At 38.9% G+C, this 18,047-nt stretch overlaps 1 protein-coding gene across 3 annotated transcripts in view; it reads left to right on the top strand.

Annotated features, from left to right (window-relative positions):
- LOC124153612 (lateral signaling target protein 2 homolog) overlaps positions 1 to 18,047 on the top strand; it is a 106,079-nt gene that overhangs the window by 51,956 nt on the left and 36,076 nt on the right. The window lies entirely within an intron of this gene.

Genomic DNA, 18,047 nt, shown 5'->3' on the forward strand with positions numbered 1-18,047 from the left:
ATAATGGCATATGAAGGCCTATATGGTGCCTAATTTAAGCTACGCTGTTTTATACATGGGCTTCGAACAATTTGAATTTATCATGTTCGCGTATCGGGAATTTCATCGTGGCAGAGTGCGTATTTTGGATGATTTTTTTCTTTGAATGAACTTTTTTCTAGAATCATAGACCAAATTTTGTATCTCATTTGGTGATTTCCCTGTTCTGGGGCCAAAACTGGAGATTTATTTGAAATCGCTCAAAATATGGCGATCTTAGTCGTCTGACCACGTTTTGGCCTTCCATTCATATTGCGCCGTGCGGCTGCGACTTGATATCGCAACCCAACATCGCACTGACATCACTCATCGTCGTAGTAAGGGAAAAATCTCTTCTCTTATCGCATGATTTGTAATGCTAATACGGATCGCTTCTCGAAATATTTTCATATCAACTACGACTGCGCCATTTCCCGGGCGCGAAGTGAAAATCTGCTCTTCGCTTTCCTAGGATGGATTTTCCTTTGGCATCGAACCCATGTTTTAACTGCTCCAATTCTGCTAGCCCGTGGTCGAAACCCGATATCAGTGGCAATTTTCCGTCGAATGTCTCCTCCTGCTCGGTAGCTGCTTCACGGGAAGATTTTGACTAGTTTTCTACCCCTTTTTGAAATGACCAATGTAATTTTTGGCAATGGCGTCCGTGCTGGTATTATAGCGTTGACTTACGGAACAGTCACGTACATGAAATTATTTTGGAAGGGAGGGAGGGCTTAGTCTAATGCTAGTCACTTGTTTGCTTTAAATACCGAATGTAAACAAATTCCACCGTCTCAAAAACCACTTCTTTGAAAGATCCACCCAAAATTGTATAAGGGCGTATTTGTAAAAAAAAAACTTTTTATACAAATCATTATTCGCTAACGAACGTTGTGTTTACTCGGTCGCACATATTTTTGGGGAAGTTGAAGAAATTTTGGCGGGTGCAACCCTGTAGAACCCTCCTTGGCTTCGCGACTGAACTGGAGATGCGTGGACTGAGTTCGATTATTTTCTAATGTGAAATCATCTCCTTAACGCTACTCCACACGGAGGCATCGTGTGGAGAAATTTTCCATTACGCAACCTCATACTAACATAATATTACCCTAGAAACATGACTTCGTCCAGAAAGCATGCAATCTTTAATTATTATCGGCACTTCGTTTTCTTTATCGTACCCAAACGAGCCCTCTTCAACGCCAAATCTGTATCGCGTCAGTTTTGTGTGCGAGACCTTTGAGGGCCTTTCCTTGTATCCATGTCTCACCTCCCTCCTTGATGTGGGGCACGTAGTTCAAGGGTTATTCTTCGCATCGGGTGTCTTTTTTTACCCTTGCTTCCCAACCGTCCCCCTTCCTCGTACCCCTTTATCCCCTCCCTTTCAAGGTATGCATCCATTTTGATCCTGTTTTTTTCTTTACCACCCTCGCGGTGTGGAAAATGGCACGAGGAAAAATATATCCCGGACGGCTTTAATGACGAATTTCATGGGAAATAATGATCTGATGTCCCCTCCTCCATTGTGTGGTGTTCCGTCCCGGGTATCCGTCACGTAGGCCCTCGGATCGTAATTACGGCCGCGTTTACTCCCCACCGCCTAACCATCGTCAATCCATGATCCGCTTGTCTGCGTCGCCACAAGAAGAAAAGGGGATAAATTTTGATGCGTTAATGAAGATGGCGGAAGAGTATATTCATGCGTCTCGACCTTTCCGCGAAATAATGAATGGCGAGGCTTAAATTACGTTTATTCGGGGGACGGTGTTGATTACGGAGGTGACTTCAAAGTCATTGTGGCCGTTCGTGTATATTTTTTTCTGATGAGCGCGACATTTGACCGAAAGTTTATTATAAATTGAAAAAAAATTGCTCGTGGGCGTTGACGAGACGCCTTGTTGGTCATGCTTTTCCCGTTGTATTCTGGTTCAGTTTTGAAATACGTGTCGACGCCAGCTCTGAGGTGGTTAACTCTATTGCGTAAACCACTTGTTCGATATTCAGCTCATATTTGCGTTGTAATATTAATGCCATGGATGGGACCCGCTGAAAAATTGTGTGCTATCATTATCGGTGGTGACGTAAGTTCTCTATGTTCATGTAAGTTCAAATTATTGGACTATTTTATTGTTGGCTGGGCGTTATTAAAATAAAAGAGTAGCCAAGTAATCATTATTTATCACCTCCCGCCCTTCGCTGATCTCAATTTTATGATGTTTATTAGTAGCTTTCATTTCTTGGGTTAATTAGCGAATGTCTCCTGATTTTACCGTCTGAATTGGGCTTACACCTTTATCAGTATAAAAATAATCAAATGCTAGTTTTCTTTTTATTTTATTAACCTTATTCTATCTAATGAGTGAACTCCACTGTAAAGTTGGTGTTGCAAGGCAAACCTAGCCCGGAGTATTTTTTGCCCTTAGCATCAATGATAAGTGTTATTTCTTAATTCATCAGACATGACATGAATCTCATATTTATGTAGCTATATTTTCCTGATTGTACTCATTTATTGTTTAGCAAATTTGGTATTCTCTAGATTTGATATTTTGTTGGAGGTAATTTGCCTTAAATATTACTAATAATTCGCAATGGATTATCAAAACAATTTGGGAATGTATTTAGGACCTTTAAATCGGCCGCATTGTCTCAAGGCTTTTAAATTGGGTCTCGATATCTTTTACCAGTTCCTCTTATTAGTGGATTTGGTGAGAGCAGGATATAACCAGATTTTCGGCTCATTCAACGCGTTAGTGGCTTGTTTTTTTTATTTGTTCTGAAGCATCCTTCTGCACATCACGCGTCACTACATCTATGTAACAAATTGACAGTCCTTTGACGTTCTTTCTTCCTTTAGTGTGAAAAATAACCTTTTACACACTTTACATCCCTCATTATGTCTATTTATTTTCTAAAATGCCCTTAAGTGACGTATCTTATTTGTGTTGTTGGGCTGTCATTTGCCACGATATTCTCAAAATTTGGCATCAGTATGAGTAATTATAACATGTTCATTCCGAGGTACATCTTGTCAGTTATTATAGTTATGAGAATTCGAATTATTGATTCCTAAAGTTGTGGAATTGGGTGTTTTCTTTATTTCGCTTGAAATCAATATTTTTCCTCGATTACAGGTAAAATATTTCTGACTTTGGTCCTAAGTGTCGTAAATGTAAATTTAGACGCGAGAGATTAAAAAGTAATTGTAAATACATCGCTTTGGGACTTTGAAATAGTTGATGGATGACGTAATGAATGAAATACTAGCCTTATAAAATCATTTAGTAATGCAAAGTTATTTCTATTACGACTTGTACTGGGTGCCTGGGGAGTTGGGAATCCTCATGAAAAAATAAGTTTTACGGTAAGTATGTGATCTTTAACCGTGCTCTACATTTTTTTATGTTTTTATGTACTTGGAGTGAGGGTATTGCGATATTCAGAGTGTTTATTTTTTGCTGAAATATTCTAAAGAAAATCGACTAATTTTGAAGCGAAACCCTGTCTTTTCACAATCAGTTCCATCGACATGCTTTACCTTGGCCGCTTATCTCTTGTAATTAGTCGACTCCCTAGGATCGCTGCGATCCCTTATGCCTGTGTGTTTTTATTTATCATGTACTTTTTTATTAATTTATCTTGATTTTTTCTCTAATAAATCATTCTGAAATTCAGTAGCCTAGCGCCGAATAGTAGAATCATTCCTTCGAGATTCTCTCAATGGTATTAGGTCATGAGAGCGCGTATTTATTTTCGCGGTTCGCCGCTCGTTGGTCCGCGGCGCTTATTTTGACAGGATCGTGTTGGCCGCGGTGAATTACTCTCGACCCTATTTCTATTTCTGATGCTTTCCTCCGTTCGCCAAGGTTTAACATCAAGGGTAGATCTCGATGCGAGGATTGAGCAGGAAGGCTAAGGCAACTGGGATGAAGTTGTTCCTCCCGTTTGGACTGCTAAAAAGCTGCTAAGTATTCAGGGGCCTTTACGTCTCTGCTTAGCATTTCCCCCATGTTATATGTACAATCCACTTGTTGCAACATTGATATTAGCTCGCTGGAAAAGTTATAAATTCAAGGCATTTAGGCCATTTTTATCTTTCTCTTTCCTGTGTTGCGTTTTGTAAGAGCTCTCTTTTAATATCTTTTTCTAAATTTCTTACTTATGAAGTAATTTTAACCTGTATTTTATTACCTCCTTGATTGTTGATATGCATGTTCCTCCTCCTGCATCATGGGGATTTGCTTAGACTTGCTTACAATATAGCCGACTATCCCCAAAATAATAGCGATTTTGAGTCTATATTCTATGTCCATGGTGTGGAGTGAGCTGATTTTGAAGATGCTATTTTGCCAATGAGTAAACGTATCAAGCGATACTTTTTACAGGTACGGAGTTGATATGCACGGTGTGTAACCCAATAATATTATGTGATAGTAGAATTGAGCGGTGATCCACTACAAACCAATCACGGTATTGTTGATCGATTATGATAAACGGTATAATAATGTATCGGATTTTTCCGGAATTGGTTTGAATCTCTTGTAAACCAAATCACCGACATAGTATTGTGTGATTTCCTGGATTAATAATATTAATTTGAATAGTCTTTAGATGGAATAAATACTTATTCACATACTTATATTACCTCGTGGTAGTATGGTGGCCTTGTTAGCGCTGGGCTACTGAAATTGAGCGGAGGGTTTTGGTTTCAAATCCGAAATGAAGCCTTCGAACCTGCCCTAACAAAAATCTTCGAGATTCGAGAGGGCACAGGGAAAGGAGCTGGCCCCCATATCCTAGAATACGTGAATTTCACACACCCGTGCCTTATTCTGAGGTTAGTTCTACCCTCACCTATCAAAACCTAACTTTGGGTTGAATATAGTGCGAAATAAATCACTTTGTAAACTTTTATTGTTCCGACCCTGGGTTTCAACTACTTTATGTAGTCATTATCAAGGTGATCCAATAGTTCACCTCGAGCCCCTTATATATCCATGATCTGACTGTGTATATAAGGGGCTTGCGGTGTACCATTTGGTCACCTTGATAATGACTATATGTAGTAGTTGAAACTCGGGGTCGGAAAAATAAAAGTTTTTTGTGGAACATTACTAAGTTATTTATTTCGCGCTATAGATATATGATTCCGCCAAGTGAAGCCTAAATACTTAATATATGTCTGGGTTGAATCACTGAGTGATATATTCCTTCGTCATCGGATGCAACGGTTTATAAAAATAAACCAATGAGACTGGAATGTAGCCGTGGTCTGTTGACTCGTAGGATTCCTGTTGGATCGTGGCGTTATCTTGCAGTTCCGCTGTAATATCTTGGTCTCTGTTGATCTAATGAACACTCTGAGATCAATTGGTTGTGCATGGACGAATGCGGTAGTTTTAATCAGAAGGTTTCCTGGAAACTCATGTATCCTGCTTGAGCTCCACGCTTAAAGAGCTTGTCCAATAAATTCGGATGGCGAGAGTCACTATCTCTGGGAAACAAATATTGCCATAACGTGCAAGTTTTGCTGTCTCTACCCACCCAACGGGGGAAGTGGACGAGGATTCCTTTACGATGACAAATTCATGTTGCGTTCTTGCTTGCTTTCGACTTGAACATCTTCTGGTGCAATCGCTTGGATTTATCTTGTCCCTTAGTCATTGTTTCCTCAATATGTCTCTTTCTCCCAGAACAGAGATATATTTCTATGTATAGTTTCAGTTACACAAAACTCTAGCGGTCCTAAATGATTTCCGAAACGGTTTCGACGTTTTATAATGTTTGCATGACTTCAAGTACAGTACGTTATACCTCATGTCATATCCATGGGCCATCAGGTTCTGTCTATTCATTATTGGTGTCAAAAAGCCTGGTCGCTAGCCTAGCCTTATTTTTTGTCTCTTCGTGTTCCTGAAAGTGGTCTGAGTGTGCCAATTTCCGTGCATATATACATTTCGTATGGTAGTTTGTAATGTTCTAAACTGATACGTAATAAATGTGCCCTATAACAGGTGTGTTATCCTCGTCAACAACCTATTTCAAAAACCTCGTTGGACCTATTTTTTGCTTCTTTACCTTCTATAATGATGTACCTGAAAGGAATACCAGACATGATGTTACCTAATTATTAATTAGCTACTTCAATGTGTATTTAATTGTATTTGTCATGATAGTTTATGGCATTTTATAAAGAATTTTGCTTTGTAATTGGGCCTTAGACCGTTAATGAATGAAATATGAAAAATATAGTCTTTCTTCACAATATCTTGTATGACATGCGGCATGATGTGTTGTAAGTTCTTAATGTTAGTTAAATAAAGCATTGCTACATCTCCACAGGATTTATTCGAACACAACGCGTTTCGTTGTTACAACATTATTAAGTACCTGATTTCACAATCCCTATTTCTGATTCTGTTGCCAATTTTATCGTGCGGTAGTTATTTTCATCTAGGATTCGCAATTCATGATGGGTGTCACACTTTTATTTTGAGCATTCTAGGGTGTCTAATTGCATATTTCCGCGGCGCTTTTTCCCTCCATGTAGTTTTAATTGACTCAATACTTCTTAAACCTACTCATTTTGAACCACAATATTTTATTGTGCCAAGTGGTATGTAGATTTCCACCAAGGTATTTTTCTCTTGAAATCTTGTTTTGATCTATTCAGAAATGAAAATCTCGTGATGAGTGCCCAAAATAATGATTTATCTTCGCACATATCATCACCAAAATAACTTTCAACGCCGATGTATTTGTCTTTTTGGATCTCGCGGTTGATGCATCATGATTTGAAGTCAAACAATACGTTAATTACATGGCCACGTTGTTACTGTCGACTGAAATACCTATCAAATAGCTTTTCAATGTGTTAAATTTAAAATATCAAGATTGAATTACCCATTGTTCCTTCACCCTTATTTTGCTTTTTCACCGCAATGGATGTCGTCTGTTATTCAATTTTTAAAAATGTATACGGAGAAGAGGAGGGACGACGAAATTCTGGACATGGTGGGTAAAGAGAGAGGGTTTCTGGATAAGATACGGAGGAGACAGAATGTATGGATGGAGCGTGTACTTAGTTGAAAAGTGTGTTAGAGGGTAGAATGTTTGGTAAACGAGAGAGAGGGAGGAGAATTGGTATTTTTGTTAGGTAAAATGAAAGGAAGTAAGCCCTATGAAGAATTGAAGAGGGAAGTCAATGAAGTGACGGTTGACTGCGAGAATGCTTCTTAAATGCTCCATGCAAACCTACTTTAACCCTTTCTAATCCAGAGCTGCTTCTGGGAAAAATTAAATTTCAAGGCTTTCCATTTTAAAAAAGTGAAAATTTTCTGCTCAATCATAATTATAGTGGCAGCTACATATTTCGCCGTTAAACTTAACAGATCAAAAAGGACACGTAGTTTAAATCTTTCATGAATAGAGCCGAAAATGTATACGTTTTGTTATGTTTTTAAGAAGCAACTTTGGGTTATAAGTGGTTAATCGTTAGAAGACTTTAAAAATCATGCGGTAAGTTTTGTTTTGAATCACGTCGTCACGTTCCGGCGATCTTAATACGGGAGCACTCATTCCGTGAAGTTGAGCTGCTACCTTTTCCTTTTAATTCCCTTCCACCCCATCTCCCCCTTCCCTCGTCTCTATCTCCTCCGTCGGCGTCGTTTTTCGTGAAGCTCGCATTTTTCCCCCGTTAACGGTTTTCCATGTTACGGTTTCCGTTATGTTCCATTGTTACCCTCCTCACTCCGTCCAATCTTTCCGAGACGCCTCTCAACTTGTGGGCGGAGGGGAACGGCGAAACTGATGTGCACATCTCATCAATCTCTGAAGAAGGTGATTCCGTTGTGCTATCAACATTCTCACTGTGCTCGTGCTTCCGGTAACTTAGCGAGTAACGATCACTCTTCCCGTGGTTTAGATAGTTTGGTTTTTCGCTCGTACGTACATACTTTAAGGATGTTATGAGTTGCGAAGTATCGAGTAACACAGTGTATTTCGTTCACCTTGAAATTTAAAAAAATATGCTCAACTAATTGTACCTCGTTGACGGACGGCCGCAAAAACTGAATACCCGTGATTTTATGGAAAAGGCCCTGAAAGTCCGGATTTTTATGCAGGTCCTTATGTCAGTTGTTGTGTATGCGTGAGAAAATTTTTGATTTATGCTATAATATACATTTCGTTTTGGCCAGTAGCTTGTTTAAGATTTATTATAGCTTTAGAATCACGGTAGAAGTAAAATTTAGGCTGCTCATGAAACAGAGTTTTGTTCTATTATCAAATGAATGCTAATATTGAAGCAACATCACTTAATTTACATGAAAATGACGCTTTTTTCGCTTAAAATTATGGGTAGTAGTGCTAATTTAGAAATATAATAATTGAATTATCCGTGTTCCCTTACTTTGTTCTTCAATTACGATGGATGTGGTCTATATTAGCAACCTGTTTGCTAGAACATAACGGAAAGACTTTTTTTTCAGTCATGCATTCGTTAACCTTCCTTATTTTAAATCTAGTCCGTGAAGTACCATAATGAATATTAATATGTTGATTTTACCTCATTGATATAAGAATTTATCATGCGTAAGCATACATGCTCGCCTGACGTTGAAGCCTAATTTATCAAAACTTAATAAAATTCAAGAATTAAGTAGTCATCAAGTGACTATTCTTCGGAGCTGTGCAATGTGCAACCTAGGTTGTGATACATACTTCACGTTTTCCTAGAGCATCTACATCTACCGTTGACGAGTCAAAGAGAACGATGACATTAGACAAATGCGATGCAATTGACTAATTTTACCCCTGGTCGACTTCATGTGTATGGAATGGGGAATGTGTTGTGCAAATCAAAATTTATATATATTCATAGCGTGCGGAAATTATTCTCAACGGTCATTTCTTTCGTGCCTTTTTAACACAGATTTTGAAGATAAAATTGATGAAATACGCTGCTATCTGTTGATTTTTAAATGCTAACCAACCTATCTCCTTGGCCACGAAATGCGTTATTTAAATGTTTCCTTATTAGATTACGTGGGAATTAGGTGTCCGGAAACGGAAAAATCGGGAAAGAATATGAAAGATTGCCTTGCGAAAATGAAAATTACAATCATTATTATTTTCTGGGGTAATAGAGCTGTAACCAATTTCTTTCACTCTCTATTCCGCTTGAATTGAACGGGAAATTCTTTCGTTCTATTGATTAAGTCATTCAAATATAATAGAAGTCGATGTCGGATGATTGTCTCATATTCAGTATCACATCACTACAGAGACGATCACCTCCTAGCGATAGAAGTGATTCTTGGAATATTTATACTCTGCGGTTGATGTCCTTTTGTCCTTTTTCACGAGAAAACATAATAATTGAAATATTTATTCGTCATGTCGTTATTGTCTCCATGTTGTTCACAGTGAATATTGTCCTGCACCGATCCGATAATACTTTACTGAATTTCAAAAAATATATTGAATTCACTTTGTTAGTTCAACTAACGATTTTTTCAGTTGATTTTATATCTTTGATTTTTGAGCTTATGGCTGAGATAATTACTAATCATAAAGCAGCAAATCCTTTTCTTGTTACATGAAATGAGATAAGCGGAGTTCCTGGTTTTGTGTTTCTCTGGGTATCTAAGTCAGAATGCTCACGCACAGTGGATAAGATTTTGATGGTGGATATGATATGTTACGCATGTGTTGTTCAGATGAACTTTCCGGTCTTCTCTAATTATAAGATATCAGAAGGAACCGAGCATAATCTCTGCCTGCAAGAATTCTTTTCGTGCCGTGATCCTTGGCGAAGGTACACTCTACGTGTTTTTTTTAAATCATTTCATTTAGGCACTCACCAGTGACTCCCAATATTTGTATCTAATACTGGCACACGTAATAATGGAGAGGTGAATAAGTAAATGCATCGTGAATTTATAGCCGTAATTCTTGTTTGAAATTGATTGTATGTAATACCATCGGTGCTACTAGACCCCATTTTTTCCAGCATATTGTAATTTTTCATTGAAGTAGTTTTACATGGAAATTAGAAATTATTTTTTCTTCCGTTCAGCTCGATTTAGCGATATTTGTCTATTTAAATTGCGTCCATTTTCGTATCGCATTCTCTGGGGATATCTAGAAATTTTTTACTTTCCGTTTAATATTTACCTCGTCATTGCCGCGGTCTGTCCAACATTATTTCTTTTAGGAAGCTCTGCACAATCGTATTTTTCATCACCGAGAATGGAGAAATGAATGAAAGAAACTGGAATGCCGTAGAATGAGTGCTTTTTAAATAATTGGGGAAAGTATGGTGTGAGAAGTGCAGGAAATTGGAAGAAGAGCTTAAGCTAAGTATTGTGTGGTAAAGTTTAATCGAGCCTTAATGATATTTCATTGAATACTAGCTATAAAAGTGCTGCGGTCAGAGGAGTATTATCCTTAATTTTGTGTTGTGGTAATGCAGATTAAAGTGGGAGTCGGTCTGTAAAGGTATGAATATGGTGAAATAGCCATTATATGCCTTATAATTGACCTGTTGGTTACACGAGACACCTCTTGGATTTACTCTAAAGTAAAATTTAACGAGGATACATTTCATTATTGCAAAATATATCTCATAATACCGCGTAAGGAAAATATAAATGTCCGCATATCGATTACTTAAACATTATTTACGAATTTTGGAACAAGTGATTATTTACCAACGTTAGAAAAAATGTTGTTATGTGATAAAAATGTTTGATATCCGGTATTAAGAGGCGAAGTTAATAGGTTTCGTATTTATACTGTGTTTTGTCGCATTTCCTCTATGGTTCCTTTGATGTATAATCAGGGGCGGTCTGGCCAGGTCGGCTGGTCGGCGATCGCCGATGGCCCCTAGCACAGGGGTTCGCCACAACGCTTGCGTCTACCGTGAAGTGTAATTAAGGTATAATAATATAAATATCCAGATTACTTGAGCCAAAGGTTTTTTTTGCGATGAAAAAATTCTTATGTTTTAAATAATTTGCTTTATTTACTACTTACACAGTGCAAAAAAATATCATATAAAAAATAAAATTAAGCTATCGGAGGAATGAAGATAACCTGATACTTTTTTGAAAGAGATTCAAAAAAGGCTATTTTAGAGATTTTTTATATTTCAGCGTAGTTTCCAGGAAAATTTTCACCTATTAGATAATATAACCATAATACATTATTACATTTTATTAGCTGTGAAATTCTCACTTTTCACTCTATTTTTTCTTATGAAATTGCTATTTTTTATTAACTTTTATCTTGTTTTTAAAAGCCAGAATTGAGTCAAATAGTCAAAATCCATTTCCGGGCATGCAATTTCCTAACATTTATCGGGGGACGACCCCCAATATCTTGCGGTAAGGAGGGCCCCACTATGAGCCCCAGCCTAGTGCCCCCAATCACCCCAGGCCCCCCTGTATGTAAAATTTCACCACATAATGTAGCTACAAAAAGTGAACTCAATCTTCTTTCGGATATTTACCGACTCACTTCTCACTTGTGCGCAGTACTCAGCAGCAAATGCTTACGATTTCCTCCGCTAATACACGTTCAGGATCCTTAGTCGTCAGTGGCCTTCATCCTTCGTATAAATTCCCTCTCCCTACTCGAGCCCGCACTAACCGTGCTAATGCTTCTGCACACCGTAGTCAGATCGTAAATGAGGTTTGCCTGGGTTATTATTGTGGCTGGATGGATACAGGCCTCTTAAGTACACACTACAGTGACTTCCATATCACGTGAAATCAGAGTTGTGCGTGGGAGAAAAGTAAGGAGTAGATACCCACTTGGTATGCGTGTGATGCTCTCTCTTGTATATAACCAGGAAAAGCGGTTCTTTTGTAGCCACTACCTAAGCATCAGTTTCGCTTGAAATGGTGCATTGAATCGATTATGTGCTTAAAGTGTGATCGTAGTCTTTAATCGGTAAAATTTTGTATCTTTAAATTAAGAAATATTACATGAAGGGGCTAAATTTTGCCTTTGGTTTTAAAATGGTAAATGTTCACTATTTTTGTAGTCTATTATTATAGCTTTTTGTGATTGATAAAGAGACCCGAACGTTTATTTTTTCGATCTGACACGTACATCTCCAGCTCTTCGCAACGGAAAATTGGCGGTCATAATCTTTTCGTAGGGTAGTTGATGACGTCACGAGCGCATGCCGAGCGGGTCACCGCTTCTCGGATATTTCTTGGCCTCGTGCTTCGACCTCTCGTATTTAATTATTGTTAAAACTCTTGTGAGATATTGCTTCCCTCGTGAAACGTTCTCCCTGTACGAGTCAATGGACCAGTATTTTGGACTCGCGAGAGAATGGCATGATGGGGTGGATTTTTTTCGTCATTACTTATCTACTTACTTCCTTTTGCCGAATTCTTACAAGGAATGCGCTTTCTGATCTAACTATAAGTGAAAATAACGGCCGATTGGTGGAATTTTTCACCGAGGCTTCCCACAACCGAAATCTTAGTTAACCTTATTGTAAATTCAAATCACTCTTAAAAAACCGTCAGTACATTTATGTATTAAAACAGAGATAGGAGTTCAATGGAAGATTGTAACTTGGCACCTGTTTTAGCTTGTAATTTAGAAATACAGTTTGAGAATTGCGTCATAACGTCCCTTCCAATGGGCGGAGTTTTTTTAGTTGTAAAAAGACTATTCTTTGCGGCTGGATTGCATAGTATATGAAACATTTCTTCTTTTCGGACGATAGGGATTACAAACGGGGTCACTGCTCCTACACCGCTCTTTTCCGACCTCTTACATCCAAATTGTCTTGTGTTTGCTTTATGTGGTTGAATGGTGGAACCATTTACAAATAGCTGTCTAGTCGATGAAGGTCATTGCTCCGTGTATTTTCTATTTATGTACTAATGTTAGTAATCGTTTCCCAACTCAAAGCGGTATCATAGGATAGATGCGTTAATATGTAGGAAATAGTAGATGGTTTTGGGAAACGCACCCCCCAAATACTTAATGAATATTGCCTTTGAAAATTTTTCTTCCATCAAAACAAGTATAAAATTTAAAATGCGTTCGTTGATATATATGTACAAAAATTTGCACTCTGCTCCTGGCTTCACCTTCATTTAGACTGAACCCCTCCGTTGAAAAAAAGTATGTTCTTCTCTCATTTACTATATATTGCTTATTTGCATGCTAAGTCTGTTCTCAAAGCATCCGTTTTTTATTATATCCCATAATAATGAACTATAATGAGATGATCGCTATGCAAGATTTAAACGAATGGCTAGTGACTAGTCTGATCTGGAGTGTTGCGTTTTGCGATATGGAAACGTAGATCCTGAGGAATGAGGACGAGAAAAGACTGGAGGCGTTCGAGGTGTGGGAGTAGAGGAGAATAGAAGAGGTGAATTGTACGGAGAAGAGGAACGACGAAGTGCTAGACATTGTGGGCAGGTAGAGAAAACTTTTTTAGAAGACACAGTGGGTGGAGAGGATTAGGATGTAGCTAGTTCTTTTCGGGGAGGGGATGAAAAACCGTGTTGGAGGGAAGAATGTCATGCAAGAGAGGATGGGGGAGGAAGAGAATTGTTTATTATTTGTTGAATAGAAGAAAATAGGACTTATTGTGAATTGAAGAGAGGAGTCCAATTTGGGAGGATAGGGAAGCAAGGATTCGCAAAATGCTACATGCGTAAATACCTCAACCAACCTTTAATTAAGATAGGTATCTTTCCCTTCCATCGAATATGTTTTATTATTTTTTATTTATTCCTGAACCACCGAAAATAACACCATTGGCCGTTTTGCATCGGGCTTTTTAACTTAACAATTAAATTTGCTCGAACTCCCATGCTCTGGATAGGGGCAGCTTACCTGGGCGGGACTCGAACCCGCGGTTTCATGTGTGGTAGGTAAGAACTTAACGCCGCCGCCACCGAGCTGGCAAATGAATTAATGCACTTTTAATGAATATCGATTTCGGACCTAATTTATCGACCCCGTTGCAAGCATCACTAAGGATGTTCAGATCAGTTCCGTATTCGGCTCATCCTATGTGACGTATCTCTCGGAATCCAGCATCCCTCACACTCCATGGAGCTGCATCTTCCTCCACCCCACTCTCCCCATGTCTCCTCCCTTCCAGTAAACCCTTCCAACTGCCTGTTGCCCTTAATTACTCCCTCCAATCACTTCTTGTGTCTCCCTCGAGTATTCCTAATCGACTCCCCATCCTCCCTTCTACTCGTCCACCCCTCCTACACGTTTACCGTCACCCTTTGATCGCTGATATGACTCTTGGCAACCGTTTCCTCTCCCTCGTCTTTGAGCCCTGCAATTTGTGTGCTTTCTCATTCCTCCTGGCTTATTTTGGGACCATAAACAGCCGCTCTGAATACCAGTGTCTTTGCTTTACTATTCGTAAAAGCGACGTACCTATCTACGAATTACACTTACCTCACTCTGCTTTCAGGTTTGATTTTTGGATATATAGAAAAGTTATCATGCCTTAATTTTCCAGATTGTTAATCCGCGTCGATAGTACTTACGTTGCGTAGCTATGAAAAAGGGGTAATTTAAATAATTTTCGTAGATTTTCTGTTCACGGTACTTGCGGGGTTGTTATAGGTGAGGGTGATTGGAGGAAAAGTCAGGGAATCTTCCATGACGTCAGGGAAAATTGTTCCCTGGCGCACGAATCAAAAGAACCGCCGCGTTGTAAGCTGGCCGAGGGCCATCGTTTTTGTGACCATTGTTTGGCTTAAATAAAGTTTATTTGTTATTGATTTCTACGTGTTAGTTATAAAACGATTCGTGTCAAAATAATTCAAATGCTCTTTAAATATTTTATATACTTACATTTTAGTGATTTAAGGGAGCGTCTCAGAAAGTCCGGGAAATGAATAAATTTCATTGAAAAGTCAGTAAATTTGAACTCTGGAATCGTTTAACAATCCTGAGTAGACTGCTACTTAAAGTATATGAAATTTTTTACCCAAATTTCATTTAACTATGTAGCCTTTTATATACTTGATCAAAAGAAGTGTCATTGTATTAATTTTATCAATTCTTTTTTTTTAATAGCTTTATTGTTATTTAGTCATTTAGCACTGTATGCTCAGATACTCAAATGTTGATTGCGTTCTGTTTTGACCGCTTCGGTATTCATACTAGTCAGCGTTTCAGTAGGCATGCTCGTGCGTATAATTAAGCGTTCAGTTACCAGTCATGGTTAGTGAATTTCCGTTTGAGTAGGTTTTCATTTGTACCAGTGGGACAAGGATGTGCCTCCCGATATTGCATATAATTATTAATGACCCTTGAATGCCTTACATTATTATATCAGAAAGCCTCACACCGTTCGTTCTCAATTCTGTCCGTAAGATACTGTTGAAAATGTGGAAAAAGCGATGACTTATGTGGTGAATCGATAAAATGTGCCATATAAACTGGGGAAATAGCAGAATAATAATTTAACTAGGACTTTTTGAGGGCACTATAACCAGATGAGACGGACATGGATCCCTATGATAGGAATTGTAATTCAAAGGCTTATTTTTCATAATCGTCAGTTGGTTGGATGCAATTGCATTGTATTCAATTGAATTACCCATCTTCTACAAATGAAGGTCGTCACGTTTTACTCTTTCACGTTTTCGGGGGTAACACTAAATTGATGGTAATGTATTTTTATGGTTTCTGTTTTTGATAGATGATAATAAAAATTAGTGTAAAAATAATTCCTATTAGTTTCTTTTTGCCTTATCTGGACGAGAGATTCAGCATTGAAAATTGCCAACTTGTATTTTTCCTAATTTTAATGTTACCCAGACTCCTTTTGGAAATTTTATTTCAATAAACTGTTATTGACATAGCATTATAGGTTAAATTTGAATAGCTTGTTTCCGTTGGACGATTCCGGTGAGAGCGTTTTCTTTATACCTTGGATACTCTTTTTATGGACACTTCATCGGACATGATAGAGTCGTATTTTCTATCATTTCCTCCTTGACTGGATGAATATCTAGTTTCCCGCTAAGCAGAGATCTCCGTTTTGCATCGACTGCCGTCAGCCGCTTTTTTACAACAACGCGTTCCACTGCCCGTAATCAGCCAAAGCGCGTGTCTTTAAGGTAGTTGCACCGTGGGTTTTCTCTCCCAAGACGTTCGTCACGGACACCCAGTGGGATTAAAACGATTCCGGGATTGCTAATTCCGTCGGCTCGTGCGTTTTTTTTCCCCTTTCCTGGCGGGAGAAAGAGTTTTCTTCCGAGGACAACGCCTTAGCGCTGGTGTTTTCAGAGATGGGAGGGAGTGGTAGCACGAATAATCTACATGTTCCAGTGCTGCCAAGCGTCATTAAATCGAGATAATAGTGAACTATGCGACCGGTAACTGAAAATGTAACTGAAGCACCTTGAATTTTTTAGAAATAATTTTTGTATGACGGAAGTGGAGAAAAATCATTCGTATTTTATATATTAATTATCAAGGAAATATTTTAAGTTTATGATTGAGTGGAATACGGAGTCATTTATGGTAGACAATAGTTATTTTAGTGGAGTAAACAGTGACGTTGTTTTCAACGCATTTTTAAAACCATATATTTTTAGAGAAACTTGCATAAAAGAATTAATAATATAATCCGACTGACTCCAGTGTGTCATTACCCTTAATGCCGTGTGGCGGCGCTGGTGCACGTATCCTTTATGCTAGCCACTAATATTACATGTACGGGGACTTCATAGAGGAGGCCGCCCCAATCCTTTCCGTAGAAGCAACTATAGTGAACCCATCTATAATCGCGGTGGGTGATAGCACTCTCAGCGGCCGACTGCAGAATTCTATGTTATGACATTCGTGATTACATCGGGCACGGAGCCAGAATTTTGCATCTGTGTGGGGAAAATGGGGTGCTTTTAATATATGCGGGATTCGTATACTGATGCTTTGTTGTTAATTCGCACGCATCGGAATCGCATGCATTTTGTTAAGTCAGTTATACATTTCGTTTGCATGATGCTGAAATTTAAATTCATAGTTCGCTATTGGCATAAATTATGAAATTTAACTAGATATATCGAAATAACTCCTTAACTATATCGAAATATACAGTGGATTGATTCCCGTAAGCTAGTGGTCTCCTCAGCAGATGTACCGCAGGTAATCGCCACAAACGAAAAAAACTGGGGGGTGAGGGTGTAATCCCCCACCTCCCCCAGGGACTTACCTTCGTTGCCACTCCCTCTATTGGGAACGACTCGAACGCGTGAATCGAGAGCAATTCGTTCATTCGGAATCTGTTTCGAAGCTGGGACGACGGAGCACACTATATGTAATACATACATATGCTGTGACATGCGGCATTCCGTTCTCTGGAACTTGAACGCTAAACCGGTTCCTCCTGCTCCCCTCCACCCCCTAGGTCGCTCTCGCCTTTAGGAAGTGCTGCCGCGAAATTCTTTTCCGTCTGCGCGAATGCATTTTTGGTCCATCCCTCCGCCGCTCGCTGTTCGATTTTTTTATGCGTGCTCCCAAGCCTCCCAAGTAAGGCGGTAATGGTGTGATCTCGTTCACTTCGTAGCTGGGCTGTAGCCGATATTATTGTCTATGGGGGGCTTTGCTGTCAGGTTGTCAGGTCGTGCAACAAGTATACGTTGCTAGGGGCGGGTTATGATGAATACAATAGTAAAGTGCTTGCATTTCAAGTTGTCCAGGTCGGGCTAAAATTCTTATTGGTCGGGCGCCGCCCGATCTGACCTCCCTTGGCTACGACTCTGTTTCCTTGCTCGCGTTATAAAGCGTGTCTGGACTGAAATATAAAAAAACAGCCACAAATTAGCACCAGATTTAGATATAAGCTGTGTGCGTCCTGTTATGTCCCGACTCTTCGGTGCACACAACTGAAACGTAGAGTTCGATCCGAGTGGCTAGATCGACTCTCTGAGAGGGTTGCTGGTACTTAAGAATTGAAATTCAGAGTGATGCTAGTGGGAAAGAGACATTTATTTCAGAAAATCTTACAGACT

The sequence above is a fragment of the Ischnura elegans genome, chromosome 2 (assembly GCF_921293095.1).
Source record: "Ischnura elegans chromosome 2, ioIscEleg1.1, whole genome shotgun sequence".
Taxonomy (NCBI): domain Eukaryota; kingdom Metazoa; phylum Arthropoda; class Insecta; order Odonata; family Coenagrionidae; genus Ischnura; species Ischnura elegans.